At 47.3% G+C, this 6,328-nt stretch overlaps 1 protein-coding gene across 5 annotated transcripts in view; it reads left to right on the top strand.

The window, feature by feature from the left end:
* The first annotated feature begins 587 nt into the window (after positions 1 to 587).
* Positions 588 to 6,328, top strand: part of LOC142655634 (ubiquitin carboxyl-terminal hydrolase 22-A) — a 238,839-nt gene continuing 233,098 nt past the window's right edge. Inside the window, exon 1 of one of the 5 annotated variants that reach the window (XM_075830039.1) lies at positions 588 to 937. The gene's annotated coding sequence lies outside the window, so the exon portion shown is untranslated. Of the gene's footprint in view, positions 995 to 6,328 lie in introns of all 5 variants that reach the window. The other 4 variants (XM_075830038.1, XM_075830041.1, XM_075830042.1 and 1 more) reach the window with 4 other exon arrangements.

Genomic DNA, 6,328 nt, shown 5'->3' with positions numbered 1-6,328 from the left:
AAGTTAATCAAAAAATTATGGCATTAAAAAGTACAACTAATCCCGCAAAAAACAAGACCTTATACAGCTGTGTCGACAGAAAAATAAAAAGCTTATAGCTCTTTGAATGCGACCATAGAAAAAAGAAAAAAAAATGGTTTGGTCATTAGGGCCTAAAATAGGCTGGTCACTAAGGGGTTAAACAAAATGTGATTGAAAGGGTGCAGCTCCCCACCCAAACTGTAAAAAACATAAACGACATCATTTACTATTGCCCAGGATTATTATGCAATTCACCAATTACGGTTCGTGCAACTTGAAATACTGCAAATCCCAAAAATCACATCTGTCCAAAGACGTATAAACCAATGAACGATCCCATAATACAGAACGAATCTGCTCCACTTCCTCCCTGCGTTCCCCGTGCGGGATATAAGAGAGATGATTACATTGAGTAGGAAGTGACATAGAAGTCGTCCGCCAACCCAGGGAGGGTAAACCCGGAAGTGAGACTACTCGTTTTGCCAATCATTTTCCGATCACTAGCGCGAAAAAAACACGCCTCGACGAGTGACTTCTCTTCAAGCCAATCCACAACTGGGACAATAACCGACCCGTCACATGCAGGCGGAATAAGCAGCTATGATTAACAGTTTAACACGCCCCCCGAGTGCGCTAAGCGCCATAGAGTGGGCGGAGACTCAGCAGAATGACAACTTCTTTAGCCAATTACAATGTAATTTGGCTTGAAAGGCCGCGGGAGGAGGTCCGTCTTTCTTCGTCGTGTGGCGCGGGCGGCGGGATTCTTGGTCTTCTTCGCCTCCAGAGACTGGGATATCCTTAGTAATATCAGGGAGGCCGCACCGAGAGCGTGATATTGTCAAGTGTGTACCGGCCGGGACTGGAGGCTCCTCTTTGTGCGTAACGCAGCCAGGCGCTTTGTCTGCATCCCAGGCGGGTGAGGCGGAGACACGAGTAGGAGGAGGGAGTGGGGGAACGACCCCACAAGGTGGAGGTACGGAGTAGGTATGGGGTTGTGTACATAAGGGGCGAGGAGGGCAGCCCTCTCTCCGGGCATGGTGTGGCTTTTTAGCTTTACGTATTGCTGGGGATGAGGTAGGCAGTGTTTACTCCCTCTACCACCAGCGAAGTGACTGTGCCGGTGCAGATAACAGAGCAGTGCCCTCCACTGCCAGCCTAGCAGTGGTATCACCATCCTCCCAATGGCTACGATGTTGCGTCGGTGCACGCACGTTGACCGTAGAGGACTGGCGTCTGCACCTCCTTGTAGTGGAGACCGGACGTGCCTACCAAGAAGAGCCAGTGGCCATATGTGTCAATCCCCTGTTAAGAATTGACTTTGGTGCCGCAGCCTTGCACCTCCGCTGTCCACCTGAATTTGTGTGCTGACTGATCTTGTATTGGAGCCGCACATGTTACAAGCCATCACATAATGTAGTTTAGCGTTCAGTCAGGAGGGATAAGTATTACAAACGGGTGTAACTATAGGGAGTGCAAAGGTTGAGATCGCACCTGGAGCCCGAGAGGGCCGGAAAGGTCTTTCTGCCCCATATAAAGAGACCAGTACAGCTAATTCTATGTGATAGTTGTGGGGGCCCTGTTACAGGTTTTGCATTGCGGCCCAGGAGGTTAAAGTTATGCCTCTGATTACAAATGCTCAACTTTCAAGCAGAAGCGATGAGCTGAAAAGTCCTTTATATAAAGTTGCTATTAATGGTCTCTGTACTCCATATCATCACTAGTGACATCTGTCTTGTGAGCACTTCCTATAGAATACAGGTTGCTGTGATGGCGCCTGCCAGAAAATAGGAGATGCCATTCGGCGCCTCTTTGTAAACGGAGTGATTCCTCTTACGCCAAGGGACTTGACATTCATGAGTTTGACCCCCCCCCCACCCCACCCCCCAATAGTTCATCACACAATAATCCTCGATGGCCATTATACCCCGTAGCAACAAAATAGGTTTTCCTATTTGCACTAAGCTGTTATTTTGACAATGTTTTTTAGTTGGATGGCTGCAAATATCATGGTGTAAACCCATCTACATGTGTAGCAGAAAATCAGCACTGAAGTTCTAAGATGCATTGTTTCGGTTGACATATCGATGGGGGTTCAAACTGCGTGAGTGCGCTTATGGCTAGGGACGCTACAGCGGTTCCTGCGTGGGCACCGTACAATAATGTATCTCTACACTAAGCCCAGGTTTTCATTCTACATATCATTGCCATGCAGTTGACATCAATGGATGTTGGTCCAGATGTACGTTTTACAAAAGATACCAGGAGCTGAGCCTGCTCCTCTGTTTTAAAGAGGCTCTGTCACCAGATTTTGCAACCCCGATCTGCTATTGCAGCAGATCGGCGCTGCAATGTAGATTACAGTAATGTTTTTATTTTTAAAAAACGAGCATTTTTCGCCAAGTTATGACCATTTTTATATTTATGCAAATGAGGCTTGCAAAAGTACAACTGGGCGTGTAATATGTGTGTACATCGGGCGTTTTTACTTCTTTTACTAGCTGGGCGTTAGGAATGGGAGTGTATGATGCTGACGAATCAGCATCATCCACTTCTGTTCGTTAACACCCAGCTTCTGGCAGTGCAGACACACAGCGTGTTCTCGAGAGATCACGCTGTGACGTCACTCACTTCCTGCCCCAGGTCCTGCATCGTGTCGGCCACATCGGCTACAGTTGATTCTGCAGCAGCATCAGCGTTTGCAGGTAAGTAGCTACATCGACTTACCTGCAAACGCCGATGCTGCTGCAGAATCAACTGAAGCCTCTGGTGCCGATGTGTCCTCGCTCGTCCGACACGATGCAGGACCTGTGAGTGACGTCACAGCGTGATCTCTCGAGAATACGCTGTGTCTGCACTGCCAGAAGCTGGGCGTTCTGAAGAGAAGTGGATGATACTTCTCGTCAGAATACCCAGCTAGTGAAAGAAGTAAACACGCCCCGATGTACGCACATAATACACGCCCAGTTGGACTTTAGCAAGCCTCATTTGCATAAATACAAAAATGGTCATAACTTGGCCAAAAATGCTCGTTTTTAAAAAATAAAAACATTACTGTAATCTACATTGCAGCGCCGATCTGCTGCAATAGCAGATAGGGGTTGCAAAATCTGGTGACAGTCTCTATAAGCTATGAAATTACTTGTTCTATGTGGGAAATTGGCTCTTATAAGCGAGGGGTGGGGAATTTTATTTTTTTTTCTGCCGAGGACCATTTGGATATTTATAATATCATTCGTGGGCCGTACAAAATGATCAACTTAAAAATTAGCTTGCTTTATTTGGTCAAACGTTGAATTAACTCACTCCTAATGTGATTGCTGGAACTGCTTCTTTTTGGTGAGGCGTGTGATGTTAGCCGGTACTGATGAAGTTGCTACTAGGTCGGTCGGTCAGTCTGGAGCACAGTCGACTCTTTGCAATGGTAAGTTTTGAAAAGTGCTCGCAGCAGTAAGTTGTTCCGAATTCCTTACTTAAAGGGGTTTTCCCATCAGGAACGTTTGACATATCCACAGAATATTATAAGTGTCAGATGCAGGTCCCACCTCTGGGACCCGCACCTATCTCTAAAATGGGGCCCCCTAAACTCCGTTCTACCTCCTTTTGTTTTGGCTGATTTCCGACCATGAAGAAAAAAACGGCGTGTCTCGCTAAGCTTTGCAGTTTCCGTAACTCCCATAGTAGTGAATGGCAGTTACGGTAGCAGCGAAGCATGTGAGCTGCACTGTTTTTTTAACTACTATTCAGCTCTATAGGACTTATGGAAACCGCGTAGCTCAGCGCGCTACACTGTTTTCTTCTTCATGGTCGGAAGCCACATGAGTCCGTCAGAGCAGAAAGGGGTAGAACGGGTTTTAGGGCGCCCAGTTCTAGATAGGTGCAGGTCCCAGAGGTGGCACCCACATCTATCTGACATTCTGTGGATATCTCGTCAATGTCCTTGAGGAAAAAAAACCAAAAACCTTTAGTCACCTGACCTCATTCCGCCAAGTATCTAAATCTTAGATCAGGAGGGGGGCAGATAGAGCCGAGTATGGCAGAAGACTGAAAGAGGCCGGGGCGTGCTAGCTCTGGAGTGGATCAGTTCTATCACCTGACCTCCCGTCACGGCACGCACCAGCCTCACTCAGACAACCGCTGCCCTCCTGCACCTAAATGTGAGCGAGTAGGGCTGACTGAGCTAAGGAGGGAATGACACTGAGGCAGCAGTCAGTAAGTTTGGGCGTGTTGTGATGGGAGTGACAGGTCAGGTGACTGGACAGTGCCGTCCTAGGAGTGGACCAGTGCAGTGCTCCTAAATGTGAGTGAGTAGGGCGGTCAGAGCCAAGGGGGAAATGTCGGGGCATGCTGTGATGGGAGTGGACCAGTCCAGTCATCTGACCTCACATCACTGACGTGAAGTCAGGTAACTGGACTGTCAGCCCGGGATTGGACCAGTCCGGTCACTTGACCTCTGGTCAAGTGAACGGACTGGTCCACTCTCGGGCTGGAACGCACCGACCTCACTCAGACCGACGCGTCATACTTGAGCCAAGTAGCAAATGACGTGGCGGCAGCGCGATCTGAGTGAGGTCGGGCCGGACCAAATGATCTCGCAGGCCTTATACGGCCGACAGGCTGGATGTTCACCACCTCTGTTATAAGCAAACACTCCATTGGCAATAGTGTATGCTGTTTGTAAATATTTGCAGCAATTTTGCTTAGGATTTAGTCATTCACAGGTCCATCATATTTTGTGCAATAGTTCACACTGACATTTTGTATGAGGGAGCTATGCAGATAAGACTATTTTTATCTTTTCCTAGTTTCCCATTACCCTCTTAGACTAGGTACACGCACCAAGTTTTTGACTTGTGTGTTTGTTTTTATAAGGAAATTAATCATATGATAAAAAGCTGTAAAGAACATAGTTATAGTACTCTGAATGCAGGTACAGTCGTTTCCCAATCTAAAATATCCTAGACATTGGATTACATGTGTTGGTTCATAAAAGCTGGCCATAGACCTAGACGGATCTACCAGTGATATCACCAGACATCATTTCCATTGTTGGAAACTGATTCATTTGGGTTTCTGCCTGTCGAATATATTGCTTCCCCTCCGATAAAAACAGGTGTTTATCCAGCTCTTGCTAATAAAGAACAGGTCTGTACAGCGGACCTAAATCGACGTGCAGTGCAGATTTTGCATGCTTTTTTAAAGACTAAGGCCTAGTATGCATCTGCATTGGATGCTCTGTAAGGGGCATCCGTCGCAGATCTGGCCGAGATTACCGGACTGCTGCGCTATTGTTTCCTGTAAAACAACGGATACCCTGACATAAACCATTAAAATCAATAGGTTTCGTCGGCTGCTGGTGGTATCCATCGTGCAACAGAAACAGTCACTTCTGGTTCTCCCTTGTTCTGCTCCTCTGACATAGCCGAACGGAAAATGCAGGTGTGAAAATAGCCTTAAAGGGTTTGTCCAGGTAGGGGGCGGTTTTTCATACTGACGATCCACAGAATAAGTCATCAGTATATCATCGGTGGGGGTCCGACACCGAACAGCTGTTCCGGAAGCAGATTGCTCCGGTCACAGTACAGCGACTGTACTGCAGTTCTTCTATTCAAGTGAATAGATGCAGAGCTGCAGTAACCCAGCACGGCCGCTATACAGTGTACGGGACCATCTACTTCAGGCACCGAGCACTGTATAGCATCCGGCGCCTGGAGGTAGCTGTAACCGCTGGTAAGTGCGGGGTCTGTGTCGGGTCCCCAACGATTATATACTGATGACCTATCCTGTGAATAAGTAATCGGTTTGGAAAACCGCCCCCTGCCTAGACAACCCCTTTAACCAAAATTAGATTCAGGAGAGCAGACCTACAAGGCCTTCTTGTATATTTCTTCTGTTTAGGTTCTGTTCCTGATTTTGGCTTTAAAAATACATGCAAAATCTGGACTGAGCATATCCTTACAGCAGTCGAACCTGTGGCAACTAATTGACAGGTAGTTGCATTTAAAATGGTATTTCTTATTCATTACATTGGGGGACTCTGACCTTGGGTATATGTTGTTGCCACTAGGAGGATTGACAATAAGATATAAAAGGGACTAGGGGCACAGGTCTCCTTTTTCCTCTCTCGGCTGGCCCACAGTCTCACATGCAAATCACCGCTGTCCAATCTGCCTATAAAGGCAAGTGGGACAAGAACTTCCGGTCCTCTGTCACCTGCCATCCTAAGGAATACCTGTCCCACCAGTGTCCTCTTAGTAAAGGAGGTAACACTGAGGGGGTGCTCTCCTCCTGCTGGTCAGCACATCTGTGA

The sequence above is a fragment of the Rhinoderma darwinii genome, chromosome 6 (assembly GCF_050947455.1).
Source record: "Rhinoderma darwinii isolate aRhiDar2 chromosome 6, aRhiDar2.hap1, whole genome shotgun sequence".
NCBI classification, from domain to species: Eukaryota; Metazoa; Chordata; class Amphibia; order Anura; family Rhinodermatidae; genus Rhinoderma; species Rhinoderma darwinii.
Note: the sequence above shows the minus strand (reverse complement) of the source record. Positions and strands in the feature narration are given on the sequence as shown.